This window comes from Meleagris gallopavo, chromosome 4 (assembly GCF_905368555.1).
Source record: "Meleagris gallopavo chromosome 4, MGAL_WU_HG_1.1, whole genome shotgun sequence".
Classification (NCBI taxonomy): domain Eukaryota; kingdom Metazoa; phylum Chordata; class Aves; order Galliformes; family Phasianidae; genus Meleagris; species Meleagris gallopavo.
In genome coordinates this window covers 41,036,903-41,053,283 of record NC_139407.1, presented here as the reverse complement: position 1 = coordinate 41,053,283, position 16,381 = coordinate 41,036,903, and the positions used below count along the sequence as shown (strand labels likewise).

General features: G+C 36.3%; 1 protein-coding gene across 33 annotated transcripts in view; it reads left to right on the top strand.

Moving 5' to 3' along the window:
- Window positions 1-16,381, top strand: part of SORBS2 (sorbin and SH3 domain containing 2) — a 153,224-nt gene that overhangs the window by 31,049 nt on the left and 105,794 nt on the right. For 26 of the 33 annotated variants that reach the window (XM_085222981.1, XM_085222997.1, XM_085222992.1 and 23 more), the window contains one exon: window positions 13,119-13,187. The exons of 5 other annotated variants lie outside the window; for them this stretch is intronic. The gene's annotated coding sequence lies outside the window, so the exon portion shown is untranslated. Of the gene's footprint in view, window positions 1-10,878; window positions 10,952-13,118; window positions 13,188-16,381 lie in introns of those variants that run through there. 2 more of the 33 variants (XM_085222993.1, XM_085223003.1) reach the window with 2 other exon arrangements.

The following is a 16,381-nucleotide window of genomic DNA, read 5'->3' as shown; positions in this document are numbered from 1 at the left end:
TAGTAGTAATAAGGAATGGCTAGAGCAGCTGAAATGAACCAAGAACAGACTTCTAACCAGATCTGAACTAATCCTGAACCAAAATACAGCTTTAATTTTTAAAGTTTATACTTAGCAATAGTATATGCTTAGCCAAATAGTTTCTAGTGGAAATCTTGACCCCTTTGAATAAATCCTTTACATGCCAACAAACAGCAGTGTAAGTTGGAAATAAATTTGAGTCAGCTGGTTGAACTGCTTATCATAAAATATTTATTCGTAAAATAATACCTGGCTGTCAATTAATCTGAAAAACCAGAATGGACCTTTATAAAGGTTGTTATTATTACTAATGCTATAGAACTGTTTCTAAGAGCTGCTACTATGGATTTATACAATATTCTTGCGTATTCAGTGTTAGAAACTTCTGCCTGTCTGGTCAGTTATTTTAAATGTTACTTCCCTGTTTTTTATGAACTCGAAGTATTGTCTTTATGCTTTTGCATAAATTGCCACATTTAGATTGAGAGTGCTCAGAAACTGATTGGAAAAGTCTGTATTTGTATTTCTTTTGAAGTTTGAGTTTATTTTTCTGTTTCCATAGTCAAAGTTGTGCTTCCCTTGATCATGTGCTCCTCACCAAAGAGAAAGGAGGCAGGTTTTAAAATGAGCATCTTTTTCTGTAAAGACTGCATCTTTATATGACAGTAGTAATATTGGAAAATAATAAACGTGAATTCTCCGTAAGTAATGTCTCTGATTCTGACACAGTAGGTACTGAAATATATTTTTTTTTTTACTCAGTTTATAATTTCCTCCCCCTTTCATTTTGACACTCGGTCTTATGCATCCATTCAAATTACATAGAAGTTGTTATATCCAAGTGAGTTATCATGCACAGTAGTGAGCAGAATTCCACAGTGAACAGAAAAGAAAATCTTAACAGAAGAACAACACAGCACCCTGCATGAAGTGTATGTACCCTACCTATTTGTTGACTTCTTGGACAGTCTTTCGTCCGTAAATTTTCCCCTTTTATTTCCCTTGGTAACTACGGTATCTAAGGCAGGCATCTTTAATATATAGCTCTGTATTTATATCTCTATGTAGTTTCACAATTATTGAATACTTTTCATGTTCTGTTGCATGTTATACATTGTAATGCTTAACAGTTGTAAATTGCATTCTAATTCCTTTCTGAAAAGTCACAGCAGTAGCTGTCTTTCTCAAGTGAGGAAAAAATGATTACATGGATTAAAGTTTCATTAAGTTGCATAATGAGCAGTAATGATTTTATCTACTACATGCACTGAGTTGATGGAAATGTATTGATTCTGACAGCTGTTGAAATGATACAAAAATTTCCTTATCTCCTATATGAAATAGAAATTGTTACTGCAAATGTACAATAATATACAAATGCCCCTCACTGCTATAGAAGTGAGGAACAAAGAAAAACACTTAAACAGTACCAAGCAAGTGGTGATGGTAGCCCTAGCACTGTGAGCTACGAGTGCTTGTAGTCAGTCGTACATTTTTAGACTGATCTTCCAGATCAGTGTTCTGCTTCGGGCAAGTGGACAAATAAACTCAAAATTCAGTGTAAGGCTACTCAGTTTAGACCTTGGTAGCTGGCTTGGCCCTTCATATGTAGCTGTGGTATTATTACAAACTATGGCATGCCAGATGTCATAGGTCAGATTCAGTCAGTTCAGTTTCTTAAATATTTCTGCTGTTACTGGCTTTGTGTCATTGCTTTTCATGCTGACCCAGATAAAAGTCACTATGTGATTATTTTCTGTGTAAAGTGTATGTACTTTAATTACATTACTTTAATTGTAAAATGTACTATTCCACAGAGAAGCAAGGAATGATGATAGCATATTATTTTGAACCAGACACTTAGAATGACTAGGCATAGATTACATCTTTTTAAATTTAAAAGTAATGCATAGTTTTGATCGTAAATAATCTGTGGGAAAACAATCGACCCAAAAACAGATATGCATACCTGGGTTGCTAGTTTAATGCAGGCAAGTTATGATCATAAACTGTTACCAGAAACTATGTAGTTGATGTGTATGTAGCCAATTAAAGGCTTTAGTCTATTTTACACTAGTGCTTCTATGTTGGCAAAGCAGTGTATACCGTGTTGGGACTGCATGGAATTTCTGTCCAGCCATGCCCTCTTTTGTGTCTGGAATAAGCAAGGAATTTAAACTACTATATCTCATCTCTGGAATGTTTTTGGTTTTACTATTTATTCCAAACTTGTCTTGTGGCATAAATCCAGCACTTTCTTTCTAGGCAATATATGAAGTTTAATTACATTTCAAAATCCAAGTCTTCATTTACAAGACAGAGTGGGCTAGTCGTGATTGCACCGGATTTGCACGTAGTTCTAAGGGATGTAGCTACAGACAGAATATGGAGAATTAAACTAATGTCTCGTATACTAAGATCTGCAATATAAAGATCTCCTTCTGAGTAAATGTTTTTGGTTCTTTATAAATAGACTTATTCATGATGATAATGACCCGCATGAGAATTATCTGATTTCTGAATTAGGTCCTAAAATGAAATATGGGTAGGGATGTAAGGGAATAGAAAAGACAACAAGCTAACACAACAACAAAAAGTCAATTTCTACATAAAAATGGGCTTATCTGGATGCTGCAGCTTACTCATCAAATAGTCTTCGGAATAATTTTGCCTTGACTGCTGCAATAGATATAAAATCGACGTTCAGATTACAAGGATTTTTTTTCTATGTAATGCTATCTAATGGACTACAGAACTCGATAACCTTTGCTGAAAATAACTTTTGACTAGCTGGAGCCATAACAAGACAGAACTATTTGAGGTCATGTGGTGAAGGCTCAGCTGCTTGGAATGTGTTTATCATTCCATAGATATATAGCTAGACAACTAGAGACAATAAAAAAAAAAATCAGTCATGATGATGAAAAGTAAAATTAAAAATATTTCCTAATTTTTTTCTAATTACTAATGTACTTAATGAATGTTTCCACTATGAAAAAATTATTAATGAAATGATATTTTTTTTTACTGATTATTTTGGGGTATATTGCACTATTGTTACTTTGATCTTTGTGCTCGTGATGAGGACCTTGAGAAATCAAACTGAGTTTCTAGGTTTTTCAGTCTAGAGTCAAGGCCTTAATTTTTGCATTGACTTCATCCTCTTTTCTCACTGTTACCATTCTTGGTCAATGTTCAGTGACAATTTCTCTTCCTGGCTTACAGATGCAAGCAACCAATTCTAGATAGGTAATGTAATTCAGCTCCCAGTAAGAAGATGTATTTAGTATTCCTTTTATCATTGAAAGTGTTCCCCTCACTTTTGTATCTGCTATGCTTCCTTATTAAGCGTCTAATGAAAAGCAGTTATCCTGTAATTGAGATAAATATTGTCCTAATAAAGGATTTTACTGGATATGTTGTGGGTTTTCTTTTTTTCCTGCTTTATGTTTAGATGTAGTGAAATGCTTCAAAATCATGTAAATAAGTAGCTGGATCCCAAACCTTCCATTCAGCAAAGTAGTTCATTTCTAACAGAATTGAACTATCACTAGAAAGAGATGGCAGGAACATCAATACGGGTCAAGTTGAACTGCTAGAACAGACTAGTGAACAGAGCTGACAACAACACTGCTTATTAGCAGATTACTTTTAGAAATTGCATATTCAATATTTTTGTTCATTTGATGCATTAGTTTCATTCCATTTGAGAAGGAAAATGCACAGTTTGCTTATTGTTTAAATGTGTCAAAAATTGCATGCACCTGTTATCAAAATGAAGGTGGTGTCAGTATACTTTGAAATAAGCGTGTTTGTGCCAGAGGAGCCTATAAGAGCTGTTGAATGTTTATTAAAAATTGAGACAATCTTGAAGTCAGTGTTTTGTAAGTGAGTGAGATTTTACAGGCTTGACTGCTGCTGCTGAGATTATGAAGTGGAATGAGTATTGGTCGGGACTGGCAGAAACTTTTGCTGCTCTTGTGGCCAAGGACGTTTTGGTATCCTAGACTGTGTGAGGTTTTGAACTGAATATTCTTTAATTCTGACATAATTTAGCATTTCTGTAATTAAAGCCTGCTCTAAGAAGTACTGACGTACAGTCTTATGTTACTGGTAAATATTTTGCTTGTTCACTAGAATACAATCACATTGCCTGAATGAGCAGAGGACTTTCTTTCCTTCATGGAGACCTTTTGTACACTAATCTGTTTTTCTGTGCTGATGTTGTGCCTATGAGTTTGAAAGCTTCAAAGTGGGTCTCCAGAGCTGTGCTTTGGCAAATACTATGAGCCTGTATACTGCTTAACATAGGTGAGAGAGCAGTTCCCTGGGTAGTCATTGGTCCCTCTGGATACCATACAGGCTGAAGGAAACACCATACAGGCTGAGGTAGAAAGAGATTATATGTGAATGTTAATGAACTTGATCTACTTTGTATCCTGCCTGGAGTATATTATATATTTACCTTATACTCTGTTAAAGCAAACACTGTCCAGTTCTGCCATTTTTGTATTAATAATACTTTTATTACAAAAGAATCCCACTGATTTAGTGGGAAATATATAAACCTAAGAGAAGAGTGCTTGAAATTACAATAGGCTGATCTTTTCAGTTTTATTGCTATGTTATACCAAAGTAGGCAGCTAAATCTAGGAGTGACTTTAAGGTAGGCTTTAGCTTTCTGGAATCCTTAACTCCAAAATAGGAGTAACTTGTAAAAAAAAAAAAAAAAAAAAAAAAAAAAAAAAAGTATATATTTATTACATCCTTATTTCAGCAACAGTATGAACTGTAATGTTTTTCTATGGTAGTGTTCCACTGCACCATTACAGCAAGTGTACAGAAAATTGACTATCCAGATGACAGCTCCACTTCAGAGAATCTTCATCTGCAGAACCAGCAAGTTACTTTCTGAAACTCTGTGAATAGTAGGATTTTTACTCATTTGTATTATTTGTTTCAGGTTGCACACTAAAGTGTTATATCAGAAAATATTAGAAAATTATTGGACTAGTCTAGCATGATGCAGTGTTATTTGCAAGATACTGAGGCAGTGTCTTTCTGAATTATTCAGTGTTACATCAGTGTGAAGCATCTTGTGTAGTCAGTCAATTGTCGTTCTTAGGCTTACTTAGATTGGCAGCTCTTCACAGAATCACAGAATTGTAGGGGTTGGAAGGGACCTCTAGAGATCATCGAGACCAACCCCCCTACCAAAGCAGGTTCCCTACACCAGGTCGCACAGGTAGGTGTCCAGGCAAGACTTGAATATCTCCAGAGAAGGAGAGATTCCACAACCCCCCTGGGCAGCCTGTTCCAGTGCTCTGTTACCCTCACCATAAAGAAGTTCTTGAGCACATTTTTGCAGAACTTCCTATGCTGCAGTTTCTGGCCATTTCCCCTTGTCCTGTCTCCACGCACTGCTGAAAAGAGTCTGGCCTCGCCACTCTGCCCCCACGCCTTAGATATTTATAGACCTGGATCAGGTCCCCTCTCAGTCGTCTTTTCTCAAGGCTAAACAGACCCAGTTTACTTAGCCTTTCTTCATAGGGGAGATGCTCCAGGCCCTTCACCATCTTTGTGGCCCTCCGCTGGACTCTTTCCAAGAGATCCCTGTCTTTTTTGTACTGGGGAGCCCAGAACTGGACACAGTACTCCAGATGAGGCCTTACCAGGGCAGAGTAGAGGGGGAGGATCACCTCCCTCGACCTGCTGGACACACTCTTTTTAATGCACCCCAGAATGCCATTGGCCTTTTTGGCCACGAGGGCACACTGCTGGCTCATGGCCAACCTGTCGTCAACCAGGACGCTCAGGTCCCTCTCTGCAGAGCTCCTCCCCAGCAGCTCATCCCCCAGCCTGTATTGGTGCATGCAATTATTCCTCCCTAGGTGTAAGACCCTACACTTGCTTTTGTTGAACCTCATCCGGTTTCTTACTGCCCAGCTCTCCAGCCTGTCCAGGTCTCGCTGAATGGCAGCACAGCCTTCAGCTCTTTGGAATGATAAAGTTCTCCTGACCTGGTCAGAAATGTTAGGTTGATGGTTGGCACCGTTGTCTCAGACAAACATGGTTGCCTGGGTAGTTGCTAGTTTCAGTTGAGTAATTAAGCACATTAGGCTAGAGATGTAGTGAACTCTTATTCTCTGTGAATGCCCAGATTGGATATGAAATGCATGTGAACTGCAGGCCGGTTACTATTATACTGACATAATCAATTTTAAGTCAGTATAACACTTACCTAACTGAAAACATATGTTCAAAAATGAGTGTTCATTTTGGTCTTTCTACCAGGATTGATTCTCATTTGAGCCAATAGATGAGTCCAACTCACCCCACATCAAGTGATCAGTAGACCTGATGTAAGGGAAGTGAAAGCAATAGAGAAAATGCATCCTATGCAGGGTTGGCTCAAATTTAAGACTTGTTTTCAATAACTTTGGAGGAAACAGAAAAATGACTTTGTTCTCTTCCTTCCTACTTGTTTCAGATCAGTAGTCTTAACCACATCTATACTCCATGGAGTACTCATTCTAAAAATCATCATGAGGAATAAAGCTTAAATTCCATTCACACTTCTATTACATTCTCCTTATCATTAACTTTTACAGCAGAAGTTAAGGATGGTGTTGGCAAACGCTAACACTAGCCTGCTTGGAATGTTCTTACAAGGTGGCTAATTGAACATGTGAACAGTCAGTGTTGTCAAAGGGCCACCAGATTCTGACATTTGTCTGGGAAGAAACTTGGGGAAAATTAGCTGTCCTCAGTACAAGTTAGCCTGAGTTACTTCCCTTAGTGCCACTGCATGGCCCGCACAAACATTTTTTCTCCCTTAACCTCAGAATGTGCAGATGATTTAAAGATTCGAGGGAGTCACTGATATATGGTGTATACAATCAGGACCGTCATTCAGAGATTATCTTTGCCTGAGCCTAAGCAACCGTGTGAAGTGAAAACATGCATATGAAATTTCTTTGCACCTATACAAAATATTTTTGTGATGTGATTTAACTGTCTGATTCTTGACAGCACTCAGACTTCTTTAGTCTGAGATGCTGTGAGGCAGGGCATCACAGCTGGCACATTTAACTGCAGCTTAATGGGAAGGACCTGTCTTGTCTCTCAATTAATGTGTTTGAATGAGCTGGGGACCAAGGCATTTAATGGAGAATATAGCTACTGGTGTTAGCTTGGGGGCCAAGGTCTTGACTTTTCCTGGTGTTCATCTGGCTTGGCAACTTTGTTTTTTATACAGTGCCTTTATTCTTTTGTTCTCCAAGTAATAACTTTTTGGGTGCTGATGACATCTACAAAAAAAAAAAAAAAAAAAAAAATTGCTAGCACTACTCCTTTCTCTGCTACAGCACAGACAGCACAAGAGCAGTACACAGATAAATTAGTCATGAGGTACAGAATTACCAAACATACCAAAGAAACCCCCTGAAATAAGCAACATCTTCCCATATTGTTAGTGTCCTAAATTCTGCTGCAATTGTGAGCTAGGTGATCAAAATAATGACTTTGTAATATAAAGCACTTTCTTCAAGCCAGTCAGGTGAATAAAGTGACCTTGTGAAGGAAAAAAGTCTGGTTTAGACAATAGCTGTTTTACATCACTGTACAGTAAAAATTGGTAGATAAATGGCAAGCCATGGGATATTCAACACAGTATGTAACTGGGATGATTGTCAGCTTTCCCAATCCTCTGGGTGGAGTTAAATATACATTTATTCTTTTGTCAAGGCAACTGTGTACTACCCCAGATAGTAGGTAGGGTAGTTACAAGGTTGCTGTTAAGTCATAAGTACTGCTTCTATAACAACATGATTTTAGCTGGCTTTTGTATCAAATCATAAAATCGAGCTATGCAAAACCAGTCTTTGGCTTGATATACAGCTCACTAATGCAGTGGTAGGTTAACCAATGTTTTTCTAAAATAAATCACAACCATGTCTCCTATCATCCAGAGAGGAGAAGGAGAAAAAAAAAAGAAAAAGAAAAAAGGAAAAATGAAAAAGGGTGAAACGCAAAATTCAAAGTACAAATGTACCAGAAAAAAAATGGTGATAGCAGTACACTTACACCTCCAGTTAAAATTTGCTCTCTGGGAAAAACTGGACAATTAATGGATTCAAGTTACTGTTCTGATAATTTTGCACTGAAGTTACAAAAAAAAAAAAAATAATAATAATAAATAAAAAAATATAATCAATAGTCCTCTTAGAATATAAATATAGCTTTACAGACTTTCTGCAAACCTTTATTCAAGTCGAGTACGTGAAAAATTTCTATATTACAACTAATTCATAAACATGAAAGTGGCTTTATATTTAGACCCCATGAATCATATTAAAAGCAGTGTCAGATACCAAAAATCAAATATTTTTAGGTTTGTACAGTGCATAATGAATTTGCTTATTCATATCGATCACAGTAATGTTTTTTACTGCAGACTTCATTCTTGTCAAGTTTAGAAATTTTTGATGCTACAGGTAGGAAATCTTGGAATTTATGCAGTAGGCAAAAGGGAATGTGAGCAATGATAGAAGAAAATACAAAAGAGTCAAGGAAGAAAGTCAGAGACGTTCTTCCCTCAAGCTAAGTTGAGAGATGAAAATTAGTCTAAATCATTTATGTAAGGCAATTCTAGCAAAAAAAATAGGTACTTAAAATAAATTTAATCTAAACATTTTAAGTTGTTTCATCAGGCATCTACAGTAGTTTTAATTTATTTTATTGCATGCATGTAGAAATTCCAGAAACATCACATTTCAGCAGTATTACCAGTATCAGCCATTTAACAGAGGGCAATTAAATACTTCAAAATAAAATCCCTTAAAATGAAATTAGAATGTAATATTAAACATTCTGTCTCTGGAACTAGCCTAATTTCTGAGAATGGGACTATTGGAATATATTTTCAAGCTTCTCATAAATGTTTCAAATTAAACAGAGATGATATCATCAAATGGTGCCAGAAAAGCACCAGAAGTTATACCACAAAGGTATAATTTATTGGAAGAAAATGTGCCAAATGCCCAGGGATGGTGAGCAGCTTTTGATTATCAGTTAGAATTTTTTGGTAGCTGGGATGTATCTAATCCAGTCTTCTTGAGAGCAACGTGATTTGCATAAGTTCCTTGCCCCTTTTGGTATTTCTTGATAGTGAAAACAGATTTTTTCCATGTTCATTTATCTTTAAGCATGTCCTCATAATTTTACTTCTAAATCAAGTGGTGCCCTAAAAAAAGTCAATGGGAGGAAAAAAGGCTCTTGCTGGTCTGCAGTGACATCTCAAAGGCTGACAAAGTCATTAGGTTCAATTAGGCTCAAATATTTATTAAGCACTGATGAACTGAGTGTATTCAGTGATGGAGAAATTGTTTGTGGGTAATGTGCTGTAGTAGAAACATGAGGCATGCATGGTTGAATAAACCTGCACAGAGATTTTTTTTCTTGTGGAATGTATTTTTCTAAATAGAAATTTTATTTACTTACTATGTCATTTTCCCACTGTCCTTACACATAGGAATCAAAATTTATTTTAAAGACTACCCCTTTAAAGTGATAACTTAAATTGCCTGGGAATATTATGCCTCCTGAAATGTTCTAAAGTTTCACTTGTCACATTTAATGAATACAAGTATTAGAAAGCTGGTAAGTGAGATGATGTGTTTTACATGTGAAGATCTTGTGCACGGCATCTTTAGTGTTCTGGTGTAGTAGTCCATGATAACAAACCAAACAAGTATGGTACAATCAAGGTGAATGAAAAGACTTATCAACCAGTGGTGGTCTGGAGTTGCTCATCGCTGTGTAACATTCTCCAGATATATGCTGAGGTTTCATTTTCATTTCAGGATTCAGAGGGTGGAACTGCAATCATATTTTTGTGTGTAGGGGGGGGTTAATTCCAGAATAGTGTCTCCAGATTTAAAACAGGGCACTGTGATTTCTTTTTAATGACAAATGTCAAAATGAGGGCCAGCAGTCACTAAAACCCATGAAGCAGTGCTCAAAGGAAATTAATTTCTGTGATTGTCTCCAAACCTCAAAGAAATTATCTTTGCAAACTAATGAAGATAAAATTAAGTATTGAAGTCTGTGGCATCCCTTCAAAGCTTTAAATGTAAATGGAAGTGATGGAAATGAGTCAGTGAGATTTAAAATAGTGCATGGAATACCACTGAAGTTGTAGAAAGCAGTTGTTTTGTCCCTCTGAAACTGAGGAGCAAAAGGAGAACAAATAGTGTTTGTGAGTGGCCTGATTGCTGTGTGTGCAGTATGTTAATGGTATCTGAGTTTCAATCTCTTAGTCATTAAGAACATAAGAGAGTAATTTCATCCCTGCTAGTAAAGTGATGAGTTCGAAAATTAGAGCATCCATGCATGAGATCCTGAAGTGCTAGCTGTTAAAATTTTCTCTGAGTAACTTCTGTTTGTCATTGTCAGTGGCCCACATTGTTCAGCATGTAACAATTGAGAAGGGATTGCAGGTTTTCAGGTTTAATAAGGGTGCTGTAATACAAGCACTATCTTTGGATGGAACAAATGCATGCAGACCCTTAGGTGTTCTCTCCCCGGTTAAATGCTTTGTATGGTCTGTTTGTGACAGCAGGCTGTCTGCACTCATATCTCCCTAGTGCATTTAATCTGGTAACTATTTTAGCACAAGGACGGCATAGTATTAGCATGAGGCAATTGTAAGCAAGCCAGACTAAAAGTGCTTGGCAGTGTTGTCACTGAGGGCTCTTCATGGTAAAAAAGGTTGGTTCCAGATTCTCAGGGGACTCAATGCAGGTTTTTCTGTGGTGCTTTTCATCCTGTTGAGCATGATTCCTGAGTGCTTTCTAATTAACTGTATTAACTCTCCTAGTGCTCTAAGCTAGTAACATGAGGATCTCAGAATGATACCGGATCAGATAAGGTAATTGCTAAAGGAAAATAAGTGAGTGGGGAATTTTGTGGCCCTTGAAAACAAAGAATTTTCAAAAAGTGTTTCATTACAGAATGGGAATGTTTTTTATTAAGTTTTGTACGATCATTATTCTATTTGACCAACTTTACCTGAGATATAGTAAGAATATGTTTTGTAACTTAACATTGATGATGCTCAGAATAGACTTTTGATGTTTTTATGGGAGGCAAATTCAGAAAATGCAGAAACTGCATGACTGCTAGTAGTGGGCATAGAGATTTGTGCATGGAAACTTTTCTATCTGGGACAGAATTGTACAAATCAACAGTTACTGAGAAGATTGCTGACTCTATCTAGTCTAGGCAAGTATTCTGTGGTTCCTGGTGTCATACGTAGGATTGAATTACATAACCACATGGAGGAAAAAGAATTTTTTGTTAGTTTGTCAATGTTTTAAGTTCAGTCAAGCAGGTCAATGCAAAACCTACTGTCTTTTACAAGTAATGGCAGCAATTATATTTACAAGGTAGACATTGAACTTTGAAGTTTTTTGTCCACCATCTCCAGTGTTGGCGTGAAGAGCATGAAGAGCCTATTAGGAGACTCCTCAAATCTTAGAATTTCTTCTTGCATTAGAAGCTACCTTACTTTTTGGAGCTGCTGATTGCCTAGAGCTATATACAACCAGATTCCCTTCTCTTTCATGTTTACCAAAGTGAATCTCATATAAGCGATTTTCTCTGTTTCAAGTATGTTTGTTATCTATTTCCCAATTTCTTCTTGTGAACAACTGATGATGAGGCACTCATCTCTTTCAGCATTTCTCAAAAGAGTTCATTTCTAATGTACCTCTCAACTGAAAGGCCCTCTTTGTAGCAAATGTCAGTTAGCTGTGATCCACAAGTTGGTCAGTGTTCTGAGTTACAGACCTTATATAGTTCCTTTAAGGCTGATCTGTAGGATATTATGTTGCATTCATCTTTAAAGAGAATTTGAGTGAAGAAAGAACTGCAACTTTTATTAAAGAGAAGAATAAAAATCTACTTTTTTAGTAGAAAACACAAAATAAGTAGCATTGAAGTTGCTGATATAATGAAAGTGTGCTTCAGAAGACAGTAATAATCTTTCTTTCATTTAAAAGAAAAAAAAAAAAAGAGGGACCTGCAGTCTTTTTAAGAGACCATATTAGTGTTCCTAAAATCACACCCTAAGGACAAGAAAAATGTGAGAACTAAGATCTCTGTAAAGCTGAAACCTTTTTTTTTTTTTTCCCCCCTCATCAAGAATGTTATTTCCTTTAGAAATATGGGCTTAATATCGACAGCCACTATTTAAAAACTTTTCACTGAGGACAGCTGCTGAACTAGTAGCACCTCATAACTAAATACGAATAAGCTTGTCTGATGAGCATCTGTGAACAATAACTGGAAGGCAAAATTCATGACAGCTGGACTAGTGAATGTTAAGACATGGCTAAGATCTGAAAAGACCTATGCTTGAGGTCACATTGAGTAGTAGTTTGCACAGAGGCATACAGAACATTTATCAAGATACAGGATGTGTTTTCAAACATTGCCTGTAATTATACAGACCATTTCATATATATGATAATAATTGCATTCATCACTTCTGATATGCTGGTCAATTTGCTTATACAAATACACCATTTACATCTGATTTTTCTTTGAGTATATGCAAATATCATCACTAATTTTCATTGGAAAAGCAGTAAGTGCATGTTGTTGTATGCCCTTGGGTGTACTCATTTATGGACTGGTCAAGGCTGTCCCAAATTATACTCAGCTATTACAATCAAGGGAAGTTTAGGTTGGATATCAGGAAAAACTTCTTTACAGAAAGGGTTGTTAAGCACTGAAATAGGCTCCCCAGGGAGATGGTTGAGTCACCATCCCTGGATGTGTTTAAAAACCATTTGGATGTGGTGCTCAGGGACATGATTTAGTGGAGGGTTGTTAGAGTTAGGGTAGTGTGGTTGGTTGTGGTTGGACTCGATGATCTTTAAGGTCTTTTTCGACCTAGCAATTCTATGATTCTATGAACCTGGGAAGGATATATTTTGGTTATGAATTTATGAATTATACTATTGGAAAAAACACTAAGGTTTTTTGAACCATAAAGTTTCAACTTTTTTTTGCTTTTTTTTTTTTTTCTTCAGTTCTTGTGTATTCCAGTAGGAGCCTATCAGAGGACTGCATTGATTTGAAGCAAATTCTTCATTAACAAGGTATCAGTGATATTCTGTCCTATTTTACGTGACTGATGGAGCACTTCAGGGATATAGCTGTGGGTTGGCATAAAAATATACGACCTTGACTTGTTTTGAGCCATGCAGTTAACTGGTCAATAGGAAATCATTACGCAATGTAACCCTGTATAGTTACAGGGACATTATGTTCACAAACAGAAGTGAAAGCTGAAGAGTAAAATGATTTTTCACTATTAGAATGTTCAAATAAACTCTGGGTTTCCATTCCATTCTGAATGCCTTTTGTTGGCAAGTTGTACATAAATTTATATGATCAGCCAATCTTTCAAGTGGTCAATGGCGCAGATGCAGATATTTTAGTAACGTGATTGTGGCAAGTTCAGTGAAGGGCTTTTTACCTTTGTGGCGTAACTTTTTGATCATCTCAAAGGAGTTTGCTTCAATTTTGCAAGAAGAGTAACTTGTGTTAAGAATTGGAGCCCTTAACTGCTGTTTTTTGCATAATGTAAATAATGTGAATTTTGGAGTACTGGATTAAGATTTCATTTCTGTTTTCTGTGTGAAATGGCTGGCACTGAAATATTTCAAAGCTACTTGAAAAAAAGTATTCTAAAAACTCAATTTTGAGATACAAATCATACGTACAGTTTTGAAATAGAGTATATTGAATTTGTTCAGTATGCCTCTCAGAACGACAGATTTATGTATCATGATAGACATAAGTGATCTGAAATAAATGAAGTTCCTGATACCATGCCATCTTTTATAGCTGAATTATATTTAAATTTGCTGCACTCAAAAGTTATGGCAAATAAAAATATACAAGTATAGACAATGTACTTTTTAAAAAAAAATTCTCTCCACTTATATGCCTCTCTTCAGATGGCATCAGTGATTCTGATTTTTAACTTCCTTTTCAAACTACTATATCAGTCAAACAAACAAAAATAGAAATGATTTTTTTTTCTATATGCTGATTGTCATCATCTTCAGAATTTTGTTGTGTATTTTGACCTTAGCTGGGCTGTTAGATGGCATTTTGGAATTTGTTCCATAAATGTGTCTGTAGGCTTTTGCAGCTATTTCATATGTTGCTTCTCACTGCCTTCTACAGAAGCATTAGGTCTGGGTTTTTTCTTAGCAGAGGTTGGCTCAAGAGATTATCATGAGTTAAACCAACCCATGAGATTTAACTGCTGTCACCTGAACAGGAAAAATCGAGTGTTGTCCCTGGTCCAGAAGACATTGTGTTAACTCTTGAGCTGCAGAAGTGTTATAATCTCAGAGTTTGTAATTTTATCCAGAGATTTTCCTAAAACATTTGGAAAGTTTTAGTTTCTTTTCTCCAGTATTAAGCTACTTATCATTTTCTTCTGAATGAAAATATCAAGTGCATTCTAAGAAGCAATTCATGGCCCTGAATCACAGTCTTTCAGATGTTTGACATTGGTATGCTGTGTATAGGTTTATATTATGTTTGTATGCAGGTTTCCTTCTGTTTATATATTTTATATGTATGCAGTTGCAGGGTGGAGGCACATAGCTATAGCCATATAGTTACCTACACTCAATATTGCATTGAGTTGTTAAACTAGTTCCATTATAAACTAGTTCTATTTATACATTTTAAGGAGTCCATATTAAAAAAATGAAATGGAATCTTGTTCCTGCAAGTTCATGGAATCACCCAGTAGAATTTGTTTGTATTCCCACATGTTGTGGTGTTTGTGATCTGTGCAGAGGAATGCATAATTTTTCCTGGCTTCAAAAAGTCATGCAGTGCAAGAAGTTGGGTGTGTGCAGATTGTTTATTTAAAAACACTTGTCCAAACTCCTTGCTTTGCCTTTGATTCTAGAATCTTAACAAAGAATTTGGTCAGATGTTAAACACATGCATATTTAGCCTCCAAAAAAAAACAAACCCCCCCCCCCCAAAAAAAAAACCCAACAACAAAAAAAACCAACCCTACATAAAGAGTTAGAGAGCTCTATGATTTAAATGTGTTGCACTTCCATGCTTTTTCCTTTTAGGTTTCTCTGACTGGTAGGGTACAGAGGCACACTTCTGTTTATCACATAGACCAAACTGCTTCCAAAATGTTATAGAGCCAGGGCCCATGTCTCTGCTGCCAGAATTTACTGACTTCAGTACAGAAACACAGCCTCTTCTATGCTCTCCCAGATGAGAGAGTGAGCTTGAAATTTCTGAAATTCCTTTAAAGTCTGTAGGGACATCAAGCAGGAAGATGTGGTACTTCTAGGAAAGAAAAGTAAGCCATACCTGCACTAGTAAACTGTGCTTAGGTAAAATGCTAGAGCTATGCTGTTCTTAAAATTAAAAATTATCTTTTCTGCTATAGTTTGCTTTAGCAACTTTTAAGCTAGGAGTTAGGCCAGCTTGAGGTTTCTGAGCCATAGGCAATTGTATGTTACATACTCTTTGAAAGCTGTATACATTAAACTCAATTTAGTACGTATCTAGGTTCTTCACGTAACTGAATCCGGATCTAAGAATTGGGATAATTTTCTGAACATATTTGATTGTGTCTCTAGGCATTCTGCAAGAAATGGGACAGCAGGCTTTGGCATCTTCACGTACATCTCTCGTTTATTAAGAAATTTCTTGTAAATTCTCTCTTCAAGGACTGTACTGCATCTTTCTAAATAATAGTGAAAGCTTTGGCATATTTGTCTGTTCTTGTTGGCTGTTTTGTTCTGAATTTGTTGGTTTTTTAGCAAAATATTTTCAGTAACCTATGTGTCCATTCTCATTGCTTTCTCTAATAAGCATAGCCTATGTTATATTGCAATGTTTGACAGTTATAGAAAGCAGTACCAAAAGAAGATACATGAAAGCTTGGGCCACACCACTCACAGGGCGACTAACAAAGAGTTTTCCAATTCTTAGAATTATAGACAAGTATTTGCTTTCCTTTTGATTTATGTCTTATTGGAGCAGCTAGTGCTGCTATCACTTGTAATGCAATATGAGTCACTTATATGCAATGTTCCCACAAATAATTTGATATTGCACATGATGCCATGTTCTCCCATAATCTTGGAAGGTTTCCATCATCTATATTTTTTAAGCTGTTTCTTAACTAATTGCAGAAGGTAAATGTGTGTTGGGGTCAGGAGTCTCTACTTACAGCCATGAGTAATGGCTGTTCATCTCAAGAAAGATACCACTAACTTTTTTTTAATACTGAAAT